Source organism: Strix uralensis, chromosome 7 (assembly GCF_047716275.1).
Source record: "Strix uralensis isolate ZFMK-TIS-50842 chromosome 7, bStrUra1, whole genome shotgun sequence".
Taxonomy (NCBI): Eukaryota; Metazoa; Chordata; class Aves; order Strigiformes; family Strigidae; genus Strix; species Strix uralensis.
The window spans coordinates 29,532,240-29,551,435 of record NC_133978.1 but is presented as its reverse complement, the minus strand read 5'-3'; positions in this window follow the sequence as shown (position 1 = coordinate 29,551,435).

The following is a 19,196-nucleotide window of genomic DNA, read 5'->3' as shown; positions in this document are numbered from 1 at the left end:
TCACACTAGTATAAATCAAGGTCTATTGAAGCAACACCAGCAAAAAATCACCATAAACCAGAATGGATTTTGGACCATGAACATCAGCTGAGCAGTATCCCTCCAAAGGGTAATATGTATCTACTGAGATCCTTCCTCTCCTTTCAGTTAATGGCAGGACAGACCATTTAACCACTGGTCTAAAGCTTTAGCTTGCATGACAGCAATCTATGCACCCTGGCAAGTGAGAATGACCCACTCAGCTTTATCGACCTAAATAAGTAGGAGAAAAGCCTCCTGGCAGCATTTCTCTACCCAGTTCTTGTCTGAGACAACTCCAGGTATCATTCAGTGATGGCACATCTAACCTGAATTGACCATGTCCCAGACACTTGCACACTGACTCCAAATAATCACTTTCCTCTCTTCTCTCCCAGTGAGGATTAGACTTCACCACAAAGTAGCAGAGCATCAAAATACTGCTCAAGTTCCCAGTAGTTGTGCATGCCTTGTTCAGGAGACTTTTTTTTTTTTTCCTTCTGGTATTAATTCTTTCCATTAGGTTCATTCTCTGTCCCTGCCTGGGCAGGAGCTGCCTTAGCAGAAGGATGCACAAGGAAAACACATCAGTACAAGTCAAGCACAAGCCTGCCTCTGGAGGGAGAACATTTAAATAAAGAATGAACCTGAAATAGCTACCAGCTTCCCTGTAGCCAGCACTGTCTGTCAGCACAAATTCACCACAGGGGACTATCACGCAAGAGCAAAACATTTTCTGGCCCCACATTCAGGAGAGAGAAAGTGAGCAAAAACTGACCAGTGTGCCACCCCAGAGACTAGCACAGGCCATGTCAAAAAGACAGAAACAGAAAAGGCCATATCTTCCCCATCACAACTGATCATCTGTGGTCTGTAGGAACAGGCTGGCAGGGAATGCCCATGCTGCTTTCTCTTCAGGGAGTTCAAATTCCATGTATGCAGGCAAAAACAAACAGAAAGGTTATGCCACCCATATTAAATACAGCATCCTTTAAAGACACAAGATTGGTGCAAGATGCAGTGCATACACGTAAGGGACTGGGGGGGAAAGCCTTTCTTGTTCCCAAATGTTTACCATTAAGCACAGTTTTCTATTTCTCTCTCAAAACCCTACAACTCCACAGGCATTTTCTGAAAAAAAAAAAACACTTTTAGCTCAGGACAGAAAAGGTTGCAAGGGCAGACTTCAACTAATTGCCAGTTCTTTTCCACCTTGCTACCATTCCCTCCCATCTCCTGATCAGTTAGATCTACACTTGAGACCAGAGCAGAATGAGCAAGGAGCACACATGCTTTATGAGAGCTCCAAATCCAGCACAGGAACAACCACATTCAACCTAAGAAACTTGGTGTATAACTGAGGGATGCCAAGATTCAACCATGCCAGGCACAGAAAAAACCTTCACTCCTGACTCATGCCATAGGCTGTATGAGTTGCTGCTGCTGTCCAAAGGCCATAGCAAGGAAAGGAGAAGGAAGGGACTTGCAATCCCATATAAAGAGATCGGAGCACATGAGCTACAACAGAAGAGTGTAGAGAAGTAACGGAGGAAAAGCAGGCAGAATCAGACTATGGCCCCAAATCATCTCTGGTTTCATGGTACTTACATCTAGTTAAATAGCTATATACCTAGTTCCATAATTATCAGGTCACATACCCTTACACACGTTTACATCGGCATAGTATCTTCTATGCTTCTAAAAACACTTTTTTTTTATAAGCACACAGTGACTGAAATGGAATTTTAAAAGACATAAGCAGTCCAAGAAGCTCCACTCTGTCCCTTCCCATCCTCCTCTCAGGTACCAATATGCAGCTCACTTTGATGAACACAGGTATAGCAAGTTTTGTACTGATAAACCTGTTCACTACACAGGGCAATACATGTTTACAGACAGCTCTCACAGGTAAGAATGCACAGCGTTAGGCAAGGTGTTTCCCTATGAGCCATGAATCAGAAACAACATCAGTGCATGTTTTCATGCACATATCAACTCACTCCTGTGTCCTCACACATTCCATGGATCAGCTCTTGCCTCTTGCCCTTGTATCCACTAGGATGAGCACATGAAGAAATCTCTGCGGCTCATTCAGGCCCCAGTCTGAGAAGAGCCTCCCCTAGTCAGTGACTGTCATCACTTTTAATCTTTGTCTTTGGGGAACATGATGACACTCTCACATTTTACAGAAGATGTAGCATTCTCAAATGATCCAGTATTTTATTTTACCACCTAACATTTGCTCTCATTCTTCAGTGCTGTAGTTAGACCTGACTCTTTCCCCTTTCTGTGAGTTTTCACTAAGACACCTTCACCCCAATCCAGTTTATTGCCTGTTTCCAGTAGCACTACAGGAAGCACAAATAAATAAAATAATTTTAAAAGCACACAGCTGAAGACCCACCAAAACAAAACCTCAGCGCAACTCCGAAAGGCAGGCTTTGTTACTTGTAGCATGTGAGGGAGGAACAAGTAATGAAGATAATCTTAAATTAATTAAAAGCAAGGAAGGGTAGAATTGAGCCTGCAACAAACAGATGCAGTGCAAGCAAACAAAGAATGATAAGCTGCCATCGATGTTGCCTTTTGATTAAAGGAACAGAGTTCCCAGGCAGGCTGGCAAAAAACAACAGTGAACAATATTAATTGTAAATTAAGGCCTCCTCAGGGCTGATGCTGTAGCTGTGTTTTAAGTTGACTTCAAAAAGAAATAATGTTTTAGCTGTGGATGCAACAGACCAGAGGAAGGATAACTTTGGGATAGGAGGGATAATCTATTAACCAATTTGAACTGAATGCAACAGGGAAAAATGGTCACAGGTATACCATGCTCCTGTAAACTCATCTGAGTGAAGAAGCAGGTCCCAAAATAGTATCTGGCCTGAACCATAAGCCACCCAGTGTCCATTCTCATAGCTGGCAGGTCTCCGGCTGATCAGCATATTGGCCACAGCCAGCCCTCCAGCACACCTGTAATGCTCAGCCAAGTACACCCCGTGCCACTATTTACTCCTCCAAATGGGCAGCAGAATGAGGGATCATGACAGAAATGAAAGAAAACACTGAGAGATAGAAAAGTCCTGGAAGGGCAAACAGTTAAGGGATGGCTAACTTCTGTTGCTTAACAAAATCACCAGGCATTTTACTCATTTTCTGATCCTTCAGAGATCAGACAGCTCTCACAGGCCAGATAACTGTTTAGTGCAGCTACTGGGGCAGAGCCTCAAAAACACTCAGCAGAAATCATAATCCCGTGGGGTGCCCTGGCCAGATCTCTCTCAGACATATTCTATATCCCATATCCCATGCTTTTCTGAAAGCCCTTCTGTTTAGGGCTCAGCTACACAGAAAAGTCTGTCCAATGATAGTTGAACCACCTCTATTAATTGTATCTCTGTAACACCTGATACACTGACTGCATGGGGCTTTCTCCTGGTGTTGCTCCAATAGTTGCCAAAGCACACTGGGATAAAGATTCTCTCTCATCTAAAATAACTGTTCTCTCAAGTAGCAATGGCTATCATATTGGTTTGCAATCTCACTGTCTCATAGGCAAACCTTTTTTCAGGCGAGATGTCAAATGTGGTTTTCAGAGACCTCCTGCCTGATACACGGGTCTGCCTGTCTGCCTCTGCCACAACACACTGTGAGCAAGGCTTCCCGTGCACAAGGTCATCACGATCCTTTACATGCAGGTTCATCAGTCTTCTGTCTTCCACCAGGCTTTTGATACCCAAACAGAAGCAAAACCCTCTCCCACTGCAAACACAGAGTTCATGCCGGTTCAGCTTGCAGGTCTGTGCAGGAGTGCAGGGCCTCAGTCCCTGGTACCCTTCTGCACCCCCATCCATACTCCCACTATAGTGTCAGGTGCTACCAACATTTTGCTGATTGGGAACAAAGCCAGGAAGATATTATGGGTGGCAGAACAAGGACATTACCCTTCACATACTGCCTCAGCCCTCCACCTTGCAGAAGACTGACATGGAGACACCCAGCCCAGGTCCTGTTCAGGAGGGCAGGAGGAAGACTTAACTGCCCTGACTCACTCAGGAGTCCTCCACCTGCACCTGGTTTGGGGCAGAGATGTTTCCCCTTGGGTTGTGAAGGGTAATAGAAAGAGTGGAGAAGCCACCTTAATGATTCCAAAAGCTAACAAGACCCTTGAACTTTGCATTCTACTATGTTATCCCATGACAAGATTGCACAAACAGGCACACAGACCTACATGTGCCCTGCTATGACTATCATCCTGAATTATTCCAACCCATTACAAACAAGCCGCATAATTCTGAGCCAACTCCCAACCCCCTCAGCAGACAGATGTGACCCCTCTCCTATCTCTGTATTTCCGATGGAAACCAAATTCATGGCTCCCACAGTTTCACTACGTCAATTCTCATCCAGCTCAAAAGGAGCTGCAATTTGGAATAACTCAATCTGTGCAGCCATACTGGTAAAGGGTTAGAACAGCAGACAACACTCTTAAATCACTTTCAGCCAGAACTCTGCAGCGCTTTTGCTTGATCAATCTGTTAATGATTTTAGCTGAGCACATTCTGCTTTCTGTTATTAATGAGAGTCCTGTTCTTTCCCCTCTTAGCTCCTCTTCTCACTTATTTTTTTCCTTTCTTTCATGCAATCTCTTCTAAATAGAAAATACACACAGCATCTGAGCTGTGGCAGACAAAGTAAAATAAGTCCTTTGTCATTAAGAAACCATATCAATAAGGAACAGGAGTCAGAAAACTTGCCTTCCAACTTCAGATCTGATCAGCAGCGCAACCCAGAACAGACCCCTCCTCTCTTATATGTCTCAGTTTCCCAAAAAAAAAAAAAAAACAAAGACTAATAATACTGACCTTCCTTTTAGTGACCTTTGAAGTACACACACACCTAAAGTAGGCAGCATAAGAGCTTTATAAGTACAGTCATGTCTGTCACCCTGTAAGCACAAAGTTGGCAGGGTTTGCTGGTAAAGGACAGGAAGCCTAAAGCAGAGAAATGCTCACAAATAGATAATCATCCAACCCTTCACCTTATGAAGAAAGAATTTCCCCCCAGGGCTTCTGACAGAGGCAAGTAAGGACTGCAGACAGGCGGCCCTGTTTGCCTGTGCCTGATGGTATTGATCACAGCTGGGGGATATTTTCCAATCAGGCACAAACAGCAGGGAAAGGCTAACAACCAATTAGCGCTCAGATTCCTTCCTCCCTGCACCCATGAGGTCCTAAAGCACTTTTGGCAAGAGCTAAATAATCATGTTTTATACATTCTCTTCCACCCAACAGCTTTTGCAAATATCCATCCATTTTAAGCCTCAGCAACAGCCCTGCATGTGAGTTAACTCTTCCTTGTAGATGGGGAAACCAAGTCATGGGGCACAATGGCAAGTCCAAAAATCATGAAGACAACCTGCACGCACAGCCTGCTCTCCTCTGGCACCCCAAGGAAGCGCATCTGAACTCAACCTATGCTTTTCTCTCTGCCTTGCAAGTCAGCAGGAGCTCTGTGCTCAAGCCTTCTGCTCCACTAACCCCTCACTGGAGTCCCCACAAGGGGCTCAACGTGTTTCCGGAACGTATCAGCAGCATCACTGTCCACTGAAAATGCACCAGCAGTACCCGCACGTTATAGACTGGCGGCGTGTCTGAAGCAGCGCCAAAGCAGTTGCTTTTAAGATCCAGAGGCCTTTAGCCCATCATTGACCTAAGTGATTTTCTGTGGCTCAGCCCTAGTTTTTCTAAATCCCAAACATCCACTTTAGTCCCAAGGACACCAGTAAGTGCAATCACTTTTCCCAGGAAGAAATGTTACTTTGTCCCACCATACAGTGGCTGGGGTGATTTCCAGTGCCTTCTGTTCCCCCACACTCAGAAGAAATAAAAGGAGAGAGGGAACAGAAATGCTTGTGCAACATCCTCAAGGTGGTCAAAATATTGTCGAGTCCCAAGTAGCAGGGACCTGTCAGGACAAGCATATCCTCTGCAGATCAGAAACCAGGGAGAAAAGCGATGAAGCGCAACTCCCCTGCCCTCACCTACCAGCTATAACTGGTGTAGAAGAGGGAGAAGATCGGTAGCAAAGTGGGTCAATCAACAGCTATCCTTCGGGGCTAGTCCCGGAGACAGAACGGGGCACGGCAGTTGAGGAGATGGAGAGTACACACTGCTTCAGTCAGGAGCAGCCAGGGTTCAGATTGCTGTCTCCTGGCACTGGAAGGGTTAACATCGTCCCTTCTCCCAACCCAGCAGCACTGCCGGCAGTTGCTGGGGGGATGCTGGTGGCTTTACAGGCACATGACGCAGGCTGGAAGGGACCGGAGCAGAAGAGAGACCCCGGCATTGGGACTCCCATCTTCAGGAAAAAGCCTGACAGCAATTAGAAGCGACACAAAAGGAAGATAGTATCAGCTGCAAGGGGGGGGTGAAATGCTTTACCACGGCCGAGTGCATGCTAAGATTATTTTCCTCTCTCGCAGAGGGAACCCCAGACAGCAGGAATTTCACAGAGTCAATGACTCCAAGCGGGTTTTCATATCAATATTTCAGCAGCGTCTGTCTTTCCAGCGTGCATTTCCCAGGTCCCAGCTCCCCTCCCCACCCGTTGCAGCATTTTCCTTCCTTTAGCAAATGCCCACGCTCCCTCTAGCGCCCAGCTCTGCTTTCCACACACCGGCAACCCGCCTCCCTTCCCTACAGCCTGGGCACCCCAGGGTGCCCAAATCACGCTACAGCTAATTAAAAGTGATGCTATTTTGGGCACAGAGGCCCTGTAGTGCTCTGCAGGTCTGCCTGGCCAGCCTTTGTGTCGCATATCAGAGTACGAAGGGGAGACAACACCGTGACAGCCTCAGTGACAGGGACCCTCCTTGAAGAGGGCTCTGCCACTCATTTCAGTGAGAGAACAATCACGTCTCCTTCAGGACTGAGAGGGAGGAAAAAAAAGAGAGGCTTGATTATTCAGCATCAATCTTTTCTGATTTTTATTGTATGCTGGAACTCTGCTGGCCACAAGGGCTGGGAATTGACCCCAAAATTTCCAGAGCAGATTATTTATCAAATATGTTTAAAATCCACACAGCCATGCTCTTCAAACATGTAGCAAACTTTATTCAGTTCCCTCAGTCTCACAACACCCCATAAAGGCAGGAAAGGGAATACTGCCATGCCCTTCTTTTTGCAAGGAGGAAACGTTAACAATGATGCTGCAGGTTTTCCCTGGACATTAGGAGGAAGTTTGGATTTGGGAATCTGTTTGCTTTGGATTCCTGCAGGGAGTTTAAACAAACCAAGAAACTTGCATGAAAAGGTGTGGCTTCAGCAAAGCAGTATTTTCCAACTAAGGGTTATTTCATCTTAAAACCCCTACTGGGCTCTGCCAAGTAAGTCACCAGATCAGTCTCCAGCATGGCTTACAGTGGGGGGGGTCAAACTCCCACCTCCCAGAGCCAAGCAAGAGAGAGGGAAGGGCTGTGCACAAGAGAGAAGGAGGCTCATCCACCCACAGCCCTGGGGCTGTAATTCAGAGAATGTAAAGGGCCGACAGTCTCCTTGCTGTACTCCCCATTTTCCTCGCTTCTGTACTCCTTTTTCATTCTTACCTTGCATTTTTCACTGCTATAGGATAATGCAGGTTGAATTCTCAACTACAGTAAACTGGCCTAGATCAGTCCTACATCAATTTACACTAAGGATCCAACAAATACTTTGCTGCTTTGGGGACTTTCTGCATTTACAGCATTCAATGCTTCGCAAGGATCATGGCATTTAATTTACTGTCTTGATTAGAGGCAGGTTGGACTCCACACCTTCAAACACAGATTTCCACTAGAAGATAAACTTGACAAGATCCCAGCCAAAGCCAAGTCTCAACTCCGTAACTGACAGGTTCCTTGCAATTGTCCTGGAACCAATCTCAACCATAAGCTCAGGCTTGGTCTTCAATCCTGAAATGATTTTGGATTTGTAAGAGAGTACTGACTCAGGTGAGCATGTTCTGCTCTCCTCCATTCTATCCACAGACATCCAGGAAGCTTAAGGAGCATGACACTATGGTATGACTTAAGTAAATTCTTGCCTTTTTGCAAGACTGGCTTCCAGTATCCTTTAGTACAACCAACATCAAAGGTCCTTAACCTGAGCTTTGCCCATTAGATGACACAGCTTTCATATTTTTTCTAAAATCTCTACTATGAATCCAGCTATAAATTTCAAAACTCTCAGAAAGTTTCATCTTCTCACAGCCTTGCATTGAAGAAAATATTTGTCTCATCTCACCTCCCTTTTGGGAAAAATTTCTCCTGCCTAACATCAATTATCAGCTCAAACCCATTTTCAGAATACTTTGTCATCTAATTGGATGAATGTTTTCCATAAAAAAAAATAATTGAAGAATTGCAAAGCTGTTTCTGTTTGCATTTAAATCACTGTGAAAGCTTAGCCACAAATCCTAGGCCTCATCCCTGAGCATGAAAAAGTCTGAGTACCGAGGCCTGAAAGGAAACTGCTGACAGGCACCTAGAACAGGAGCAGTTCTGCTACTGAACTTGGAGCTACAAGAACATTGACAGCTTGCTGCACTAGGCAGGGTAATGGCCCAGGGAATCTGCTAGCTTCAGAGGATCCACAAGTAACATCAAGGCCCATCCACTGGACACCGACCTGACTTTGCAATGAAACCAGTCGGGGGAGAAATAACCCCAAAAATATTTTCCAGACACCTTCTTCCTGCTCTACTGACTCAACACAACCATAAAAGCAATTGCCATGCAAGAGTTTCATTTTTATTTCCCCATCTTCTATTTGAATATTAATTAAAAATTGATTGGTAAAGTCCTGGAGAAGGAATTTAGTGGTAAACTTCATTACTAAAGGTAGTGGAGAAGTGGAAATGCATCGAGACATTGTGACACAACTGGCCTACCTTCAATGGCAACGAGACCACAATGTAGCTGGGAGCCATTTGAGAAAGAAGCAGTCTATAATAGCAATTAAAATATCTACCAAATGCAGTGAAATTAATATGATTGCTCTGTTACCATCTTGCACTCTAGGAGTAAACATTTTAGACCGAAATCCAACTGGACTATGGGAGCAGTTACCCATGGCTAACAACTAAATGCAGCATTGCCTGCCTAAAGATTCATTTTCTCCCCTTCCTCCCTTCCAAGCACAGCAGTCTATTTGGAATTGCAAATATTGCCCATCTCGTTCTGCCCATCACACACTGCATTGCTAGGCATCTTAATGAAAAACTACCTGGCACACAGCAAGCCCATCAGCCTCCCCAGCTTGCAATTCGCCATGGGAGTGAGTAATGTCTCAGCATCAAACCACCAGTACATTAGCAGATCACACCATAACGCTGCCAACAGCATTCAGAAGAATCATTCCCGGAAGAGACAGGCTTCACTGTGAGAACTTGTACAACCTGCTTTTCACTGCCAGCTGTCAGAGCTTGCACAGGGTAAAGGAGTCGGATCAGTGGTAGCAGGAGGAAAAGAATTGCAGAAGACCATTCAGCGCGGAGTTGTTCCCATCAGATCATGTCTACACGAGTCTTGAAAATCTCCAAAGGCAGAGAAAACTTTCTGGTGCCTCGCTGCACCACTTTCTTTGAGAAGAAACTCTTCCTAATGTCCAATCTGACATATGTTTGTGGCTGTTGCCACATGTTATTTCCTCTTCAACCAACAAGATAAGCTGCATCTTCTTTCTGACTCTACTTCAGGTGACTGTAGGCTACTGTAGTACTATTAGCCTCCTCTTTACTAGAGTCTTGTCCCAAAGACATCTCATACTCCAAGACTCCACAGGCTGACTGGACCTCTGGACAAAACAGTGTAGCATGGCTGACAAGATAAAACAAGGCCCCAGTCCAGTCTCTCACCAGCTCCCATCTTGCCTTCCTCAGCTTTCAGAGCCTGGCTCATACTATAAGCATCAATGCAATTGCATGGTCTGCACAAGTAGCAGCTATATCACTTAGGCACACTAGGCACACTATACTTCTCCAGGTTTATCTTCTGCACTGCTGCACTGCACTGAGATAGAAATATGTACTTCTGACATTTTTCCTACAGTATGAAAATTCCAACCCATAGGATCATATAGGAACTTGGCCTGGCTGAAACAACCTGCAATACTGTACATGCCTTAGACAAACGCCCTCTCCTTCTCTTACTGTGGCATTATAGTGCATTTCCTCATCTTTATGTCTGAAGTTTGCCTCTGGTTACTAGCAAGGCAAAAGGATGTATATATACATGGGATAGCTAAAGCACACTGTGATCATAAGCTGGGGACTCTCCATAGATAAAGGATTGAAAATGTCTTCTAGAGGCTAAAAGAAAGCTAAAAATGTGCATCTTTGCTTCTTATATTGAAAAAAACCCACCCACAACACCACAGAATTTGTAGTACTTCCATCATGGAAAAAGCATGGACAGAATTAAGTACTTCTTATAAACAGCTACATTCATCAGAGTGACAACTCTGAAACCTAATGACAACAGTCGCCATTTACCATTCCACCAGTGATCATATCAGGAGAGCAATCTAAGTGTGTTTTATCCACTGTAGCTTGTTGAAATCTCTTGAAAAAACTATTGTCAAGAAACAAGATAGCGAGACTTAAAGCTGTAACAGCATTAAAGGTGTTGCTATTTATTTCTACAGGTCCTTATCCTAAAAATCAGGGAGAGAGGGAGGAAGAAAAGATAATCTGAGGAATCAGATCATCTTCACAAGAAGGTTGGAGAGAGCATCTGGTGAGCAGAATGAGGACAAATTTCATGCAATAACATAACCATCCAAAGAGAGGGAAAACAGGCGTAGAGGATACAACTGCTTACTGAATGGCACATTTCTACACAGTGTGTGTTCAGAGAGGAATGGCTTTGAAAAAAGAATGGCTTGCAAATCTTCTGGGAATAACAGCATTTTTCACTAAAAATTCTCCTTCCTTGAGAAAAGCCTTAGCCAGAAAACATTTTATCTGATCTCTACCAAGTCCCTCAAGAGCTTCAGTGACCTCTCTCAATAAATGTTTCTATCAGGGCAGACTGATACTTGAAGCCCAAATACAAGTCTCCTTTTTCTAATATCAGACACACCAAATTAAGCCAAGTCCCCTTCCCAAGAACACAGAGAACACAAACCTCATTTCTACACAGAATAGTATTTTTGCATTTTCCTAACAATTTCCACTTGAAGACCTTCAGGTATTGTACAAAGCAGAAATGAATTCTGCTCCACACCACCACTTTGTGGTAGCTAAGTAGTACTATCCTCATTTAATATGGAAGAGGAGATCCAGAGAGGTTAATTGTCTTTCCTAAGGTCACAGAAAAAGCCTCTGGGCAGGACAAAGCAGAGAACCCACATTCCCCAATCTCACCAGCCTTTTGCCTCTGTCCAAATCCTGACCTCACTATCTTCGAATGGAGAAAACAAAAGTTTGTTGCCTGGAAGGGATTATTTTTTAATAAGTTAAATTGAGACTTGAGGGACGTGAGAGAAAAGGGGCATAGGAGACGGAGGGGGAGTTACTCTTAAAATAACAAAAAAAAACCACAGGAGGTTTTTAACATTCTAGGTAACGCGACATGCAGCAGTTGCAAAGATCTCCCTTTTGTGGAGTGTCTGTAGAGCTATACGTCCCAGTAAAAACCTGATTCTTTTGTTACCATGCTTTCCTCTTCTTTGCAAATCCATCCAGTTGTTAGGAATCCCTCACCACTAATGTCTGATTTGAAATATACTGCTTCATTGCACGAAATTTGATTGATCGCGTTTTTAATAAATCGTAAGTGACAAAAGCTTAGGTTCTTAAGTCTGTTCAGGTAACAGGGAATTGGTAAAAGCAAGCTGTACGCCTCTTTACTGCTTTGGTAGCCTGAAAACAATAGCATATAGACATGTCCTACCTGCTCTCCTAGGTCATTTGGCATAATCATGACACGAGTTAATATCTTTTGTCCATTTTCAATACAACTTCCCGCTGCTTTACGTCTACTGTAACCTAAGAAAATACATGCTTTGAGGTGAGAGACTGGGAACCAATGTGGCTGGCAAAAGAAGCCACAGTTTTCCTGAGTGACCTTGTACCAATTGCTTGATGGTCCTGTGCCACAGCCACCCCAACAGTAGAATTAGGTAAAAACTGAACTGCAGCAGAAAAACAGGCATTGGATTCAGCCTTCTCTGCTGATAAATTAGAGGACTCAGGTTCAAGCATTTAACTTTCCCCCTACACTGTTTAAAAAAAATCCAGTTAATCACTAAATGCAGTGTGTTTTCTCCAAGAGACAGAGAGAAAAAGTCTCCAGATGCTAAACCTCATATTAGAAAAATCACAAAAAGATAACACTAGTATTTATTAACACGCTTGTTTTTCCTTCCTACAAACACCGCACTGGCAATAAACACCAGTCTTTTGCTTTTGCTTGTGCTTTTGAGTTGGAAGCTTTCAATGCATGGTATCCTGAGGTGCAAAATCTTAGTGGAAAGTCGTGAACAATGGAAATGTTACCCTTCTCAGTCACCTGGAGTTAAAGAATAAAGGAAAGTAGTTATCTAAATAGTGTATTTCTGTAAAAGAGACCAAGGAAGAATTTTGTGAAAATCACTTTCTGACCTGCACTTCAGAAAAAATAACCTTTCCTTCCCCTGCAAATGCCTACAGAATGAGTTTTCTCTGCTACTTTAACCAGAAATACTCAAAACTATTGGAAATCCATAGGGGGGATTTTAGCTTCTTTTGCCCAGCACCCCTTGATTCAGCACTGAAATGAAACAAGAGAGGGCATATAGGCTGTTTTTTTCATTACATGCCATGTTATATTAAAAATAAATGATCCTAGAGACGAGTGTAGTGCTAAAATATACCATGCAGCTGTTTTCTCTTGAATGTTTGCTTTCGTCTTTAATGAGAGTGGAATTCATGTCTGGCAAACACAACTGCCTTTAAAAATTGGTTAAATCAAAGTAACATCTACATTGCTGTCAGAATTATTGCCTAAGTAATAATAAATAGAGAAAAAAACTTCTAGTCAAAGAAATTAAGAGGTAGTTGAATTGCACATTATAAAGCTATAGCTGATGCACAGATAGATCCGTAGACAGACAGATAGATGGATGGACAATTTGCTTTTTAATGACTAGCAAGTTTCGTGAAGAATGTATCTGAAAATCTAGGCAATCTGGTTTATGCTGTTAATTGCTTTATGCCCATTTCCAATAGTAGCAAAACAATAAAAGAGGCATTTTCAAGGCAGTGACAAGCTACAATAATCAGAATAATGGGAATACTGTCACCAGACATAAAGGTTTCCTGGAGTCCTTTCAATTCCACCTGTTCACAGACTTTACATCAGAGGGGAAATAGTATTTGTGATACCAAGTTAAAAGAAAATTGAAGTTCTGTCCACAGCCATCTGCCGGGCGCTGCAAAGGAGGGTATGAGGGAGGGCCCTGCACTATCCCAGCACGATGGTGTGGGGGCTTTTGGGACACTCCACACACAATCCCACAGACTTCCAGGGACACCTCAGTGACTCGTTATTACTGACTTCAGGGAAAAGGCATGAGACGCCGCTGATTTTTTCTAAACTTTTCCCTGTGCTTGCACTACGTGCCTCCTTCCAGAGCCCCTTAACGTGCAGGGGGGCTTTCCACCCCTTAATGAATTAATGGGATCTCTCCTGTCGCCAGCATGCGGAGCGGGGGAACGGGAGGGCTTTTCCACCACCGCTGTACATCATCCATCCCCTGGCACAGAGGCAGCGAAGCGTGCCGACGTGTATATTACATATGAAGAGGCAGAGAGAAAGGGGACCCGGCTGTACGGGCACACGGGACAGCCAGGAGCGGGCAGCCGGGCTCTCCCCGGCGCAGGGGAGCGAGCTCCGACCGCGCTACCCCGGAGACCACAGCTCTGCCCCGGGGGCGGGGGTGAAAGGTGTTCCCAGCCTCCTTCATCTCTCCCCGGGAAAACTTTTCTCCTTTTCCGCGGTCACCGCTCCCCGTCCCCCTCTCCCGGGCGCTGAGCGCACGGTGCCCGCCAAGCGCCCCGCGCCTCCCCGCGCCCCCACCCGCCCCGCGGCACTGCTGCCTCCCCGCCGAGCCGGGCCGAGCCGGGCCGGGCCGCTGGGGCGATACTCACGCTGCTGTTGTGCCCGGACCAGTGCACCATGGCTTGGTTGTGCGCCGCATCCCCGGTGAGCGCGAAGGTGGTGCTGCCCAGCCGCAGCTCCTCGGCCCCCCGCAGCCGCGCCGCTCTCCCCTCCTCCGGGGGCCCGCGGGGCTGAGCCCGGCCGCCGCGCTGCCCCTCGGCCGCGGGCACCCCCCGGCCGCCGCCCGCCGGCAGCGCCCGGCGCCCCTCGCTGCTCCGCCGGGTCCGCGGAGCCGCCGGGCCCCGGCCCCCGGGCGCGCCGCCGCCCGCCCCCGCCGAGCGGAGCGGCGCTCCCCGCGGCCCCCCGCGGCCCCCCGGCTCCCCTCCCGGCAGCTGCTCCGCGGCGGCCGCCGCCCCGGCCGAGCCCCGCGCTCGGCCGCCCGGCCAGCTCCGTAATCCTCGCAGCGGCGGCGGCTGTCGCTGCTCCTGCCTAAGGCGAGGCGAGGAGGACGGCCAGGAGGGCGATGGAGACGAGCAGGATCTGCAAGTTATTTCGGCGCCGGTGCAACACCAAGAGAGAAGTAAGAGCCATGTCCAGGCGAGGAAAACGGTGTGGCAGGTCGGAAAGCAGTTGGTCCCCTTCTCCATGCCTTTGCGGAGCGAGTCGGGGGGCTTGCAGAGGGAGGGGGGACGAGGCGCTGCGTTTAGGGCTCTTTTTTTTTTTTTTTTTAAGGAGAAAGGGGCCGGATTCTAATTATAATAATTATTATTTGCAAAAGGCTCCTCTTTCTCTCGCTCTCCTTCTTTCTCTTCCCCCTTTCTCAGCCTCTGAGACGATGACCAGGAAAAAAAAAAAAAAAAAAAAAAGGAAAGAAGGAAAAAAGAAAAAAAAAACTCTCTCCCCGGTAGTTGGATTCTGTTCCTTACTGTTGGTGGATTTTTTTTTTTTTTTTTTGAAAAGTGCTTTTCAGTGAAACTGTTCACGTTCAAGGATTTGATCAAGTGAGAGGGTAACACCACACGGGGGGAGGAGCCCCGAGCCTTGCCAAGCCGCCGCCGCCGCCGCTGAAATACAGCACCGAGTCACCCGCCGCGCCGCCGGGGGCCGGGAGCGGGGCCGGGGCCGGGGGCGGGAGCGGGACACCGCGCCGCACCGAATCAGCTGGAGCATCACCCAGCCTGTTCTCCTGATTTGGTATGTGTGCTCCTGCCGGAGACAAAGCAGCCGTCACCCACTGTTCCTCCTGGTGTGTATTTACATACAGTCGTGTTTGCGGCAGTGTAGGTGCTCCTCACCCTGTGTGTGTGCACGCGTGCGTACGCACAAAGGCTGGGCACGGGTAAGGGGCATAGGGCAGCGCGGCTGGGACGAGCAGCTCCGGGGTGACTCCCCGTGTGTAATAGCGTACCCACCGACCCGGCAGCACCGCTCCAGAGCCGGCTCCGGCATGGGGATGTGCCCGTCCCGAGCGGAGCCTCCTGGCCGTGGGAACTCGCGCGTGTGCGTGGGAATCCCAGCAACCTTGCCACCGTCCGGGAAGGGAGACTAGCCGGATTTATTGGGGGGACGAATAAGCGAGAAAGGGCAGGATCTACAGGCAGCTCACTGCAGCTGCATGTCGGGACCGAGTCGGGAGAAGGAGCGGGGGGATGTGTTTCTGTAGGTCGTAGCAGCGCAGCGCTCCCGCTCCCACCGCAGGGACGCAACATTCCCCCGGCCAGGACACCTGCTTTCTGCTGGCAGGAGCCTTTGCAGCTTCAGCCCCCGGACAAAGGTGTGAGTAATCGCACGGTGCGAAGGGGAGAGGGCAGGCTGCCGCCTCCCACGGCTGCGGGGCGTCCCCCACCCTCCCGGGGGTCACCCTTGTCAGAGCCGTCCGTGCCTGTGCCACGTCCCTCCGGAGCGATTCATTGCAGCAACACGTCGGCACTTTCTCTTCACATCAAACCCACGGTCGACCTTCCCCCGTTCTCCTCCTCCCTTTGAAAAGTGTCAATAATTAGCGTTTTGTTAATCGTCCCACCCTCCCACTTACCACACCAGCCATCCTTCGCCGTCCAAGGACGGATCCACCAGCTACGCGCCTCTCCCTGCCGCCCCCCCCCCCGCCCCTCTGCTCCTCCACCGCCAGCCCCAGAGCGGGGACGGTTGAACAGTTTCTCCCGTCTAACGTGGGTCTCCCAGCCCAGCCGGGAGCCGAGGGACAGAGAAAAGGGGGGGATGGCTGTGCCCGCGCTGGGGGAGGTTTCCTTGCTTGTCGATGCCCCGCGCTTCGCCACCGCCTGCTGCAGAGCGGCTGCCTGGGGCGGGGAGGTGTGTGCAGCCCGGCTGCCGCTGGGGACAGCGAGAACCAAGTAGGAGGAGGGAAGGAGGGGGGACACTGCAAACACCGCTGGCTGTTGCAAACGGGGGGGCTGTCGCTAAACGGTTGTCCTGCGGGAGTGAAAAGAGGGTCCGAGGTGGCAGCCGGCTTGCAGAGAAAAAGCGCTAAGAGGTCCGGGAAGGCGGGGCGGGGGGGGCTGAGCGAGCCGGGGCGCGGTGCGGGCCGCTACCCGCGGGCACAGCCCTGCCCCTTGAGCCGCAAATCCCGGCGCAGAGTGGGAAAGGGGGAGGTGGGGGCAGGGGAAGCAAATCACCCGCCCCCACCCCAACGGATGTTATTTCTGGGTTGGAATCGGCTCCTTTTCAAACTACGCTGCCAAGATGTTTAGGAGATGACATTTCGTTTGTGTGGGAGCAGTGACGTGGGCCTCAGCCAGAGCCGCTCCATAAAACCGCGGGCGAGGGGATTGCACAAGTTCCACAACCTGTGGCAGCGCTGCCCTGCCGGCACAGAGCAGGGCCAGCCCCGAGACTGCACCCTCCTGCTGTCTGTAAAGGAACAACATGGTATGGGGACCGGGAAGGACCTCAGCTGCCTCCCCGGATCGACAGCTACAAGAACAGTGTCCCCAGGTATGTGGCATCAGCGACACGCGTGCCACCCCTGGATCCTGCCATTGCTGTGCACTGCGAGGGGATGCACTGCCCAGCTCATGTCATCCTCCTACAGCGAGGCTGCAGCTGTGACATGCAGAACTTGTCCTTACGTTATGATTAAAGTTTCTCTAGTCCCTCTGGACCCAGCAGCAGCTTGCTGCTGCTCCTGAAGATCTCTGCATGTCCACAACCCCTGTCACCACAAAGTAAAAGCTACCATGGGGCTAGGAATTGCCACTGCTTAGCCATTGTGCAGTCCACCCAGTCCCATCTATCTTCTCAGCCTTGCTGGTCACTGTTTAAGACCTAGTCCTCATTCACACCTGGATTAGCCACTCATTTGTGCAGCATCATCCCTGACTTCATGACCAAAGCCTACCCACACCATGACAGGACTTGTGGATACATCTTCTTTCCTTGCCAGCACAAGGCATTGCTTTGTGTCCACGACATCTCTCTTTGTCATCACAAGCGCCCAGCTGTGCTGGACATGGCACAGAATGTGACGGGCTTCATGCACAGGAGTGTTCACCAACACTTTCTTTAGGGCAGTATTTTCACCACCCCAGTAGCAGGTCTCTCTTACCCTGCAGACTGAAGAGGTGTTACTTGCAACTAAAATCACCCTCTGTGAATATCATCCATTCCTGCCGCACTCAGGGACAGTCTCAGATGTTCAGTTCATACTACATCAGCAAGATTACCCCAGGCCCTTATTTCTCAGACATACCCACAGCAAAGGCTGGTGTTTCTACAGAAGATCCAAAAACCCTTCATCAGAGCCTGCTTATTACTGTTAAATAATAGGATGCACAGCTGAAGTCCCACTGATGATGTGGGACTGTCTATTAAAATCTCCTGGCCCTTAGCAGAGGCCTCAGTGCCAGAGAGAGAAGCAGCAGTGCTCTCTGATCCCTTTCCTTCTCAAGAATACAAAGGTAACGTGAGCAACACCCCCATCTCCTGCACGATTCGCGAACTGCGTGCCCATCACCAGCACACAGAAAAGGGGTTTTTCTAGTTTGTACCAACCCTGTTGCAGGAATAGCAGGTTTGCTTCAAAACCTGGCCTCTTGCATGACAAGGTGACAGGATGTCATTTGACAACCCTAGATTTGCACAGTCTATATCCAAGAATAGAGATGGAATAGTCCAACACAGTATCCATTACAGGCTGTTTTAATCCCTGGTCTAATTCATTACAATCTGCTTTAATCCCTACCCAGCTGCAAACAGCCATTCAAAGAAGCAGGGGTTGGTGTTATATTCTGTTGGACCATGTTGATTTTTAATTGATGTAAGGCAAACATATGCCGTAACACCAGGCAATGCAGTAGATTTCTAAGTAAGCAAGTAAGTAAATGTTCTAGAAGGCAAATTGTGGCACAAATATAAAGCAGCAGAACATGGCTATAACCAAGGGGGAGCTGGGTTCAATTAAGGAGAGAAAGACAATTGGGGGAGTTACATTTGGAGAGGATGATTTGGATGGAAGAAGTCTAATGACACTACCAAAAGAAAGAAAGAAAGCCTGGCAACCATTTCATGCCAAAGCCTTCTAAAGCAGCATTGATCATTTGAGGTTTTCATATTTTTTTCCCCCTATTCTGTGACTTTCATATAGGAAAAAAAATTATGAAACCAAACAGTTAACTCCTATCACGCATATCAATAACTTCACCATCACTACCTCCACTGCTGGTTGTAGACCTGCTCCCCAGTATCCTCATCCCTTCTGTTTTGCCCAGCTCTGCCCAGCACTGCTCCGTGCCTCTCTCCTCCTGCAAGACCTCACACACCCAGGTCTCCCTGGAGGCCCAGAGTGTGTCTCCCAGTCACTATCACCCCAGGAAATTTCTGAGTGGGAGCTGAAATATTACTTGCTGAAAGAAAGGCAGGGGGGAGTTGGGGAAGAGACCATAAGAGGAAAATTTAGAGTGGGGAAAAAAAATTAATGTCCTGGCTAGACATCATTCTCTTCGCACAGATACACCCTCCTCTGGAGGTCTGCCACACTACTTAAGCCCTCCCAAGGGAGGAAATCCCACATGTACTAAGAGAAAAATCAATGCTTGCTTCAGTT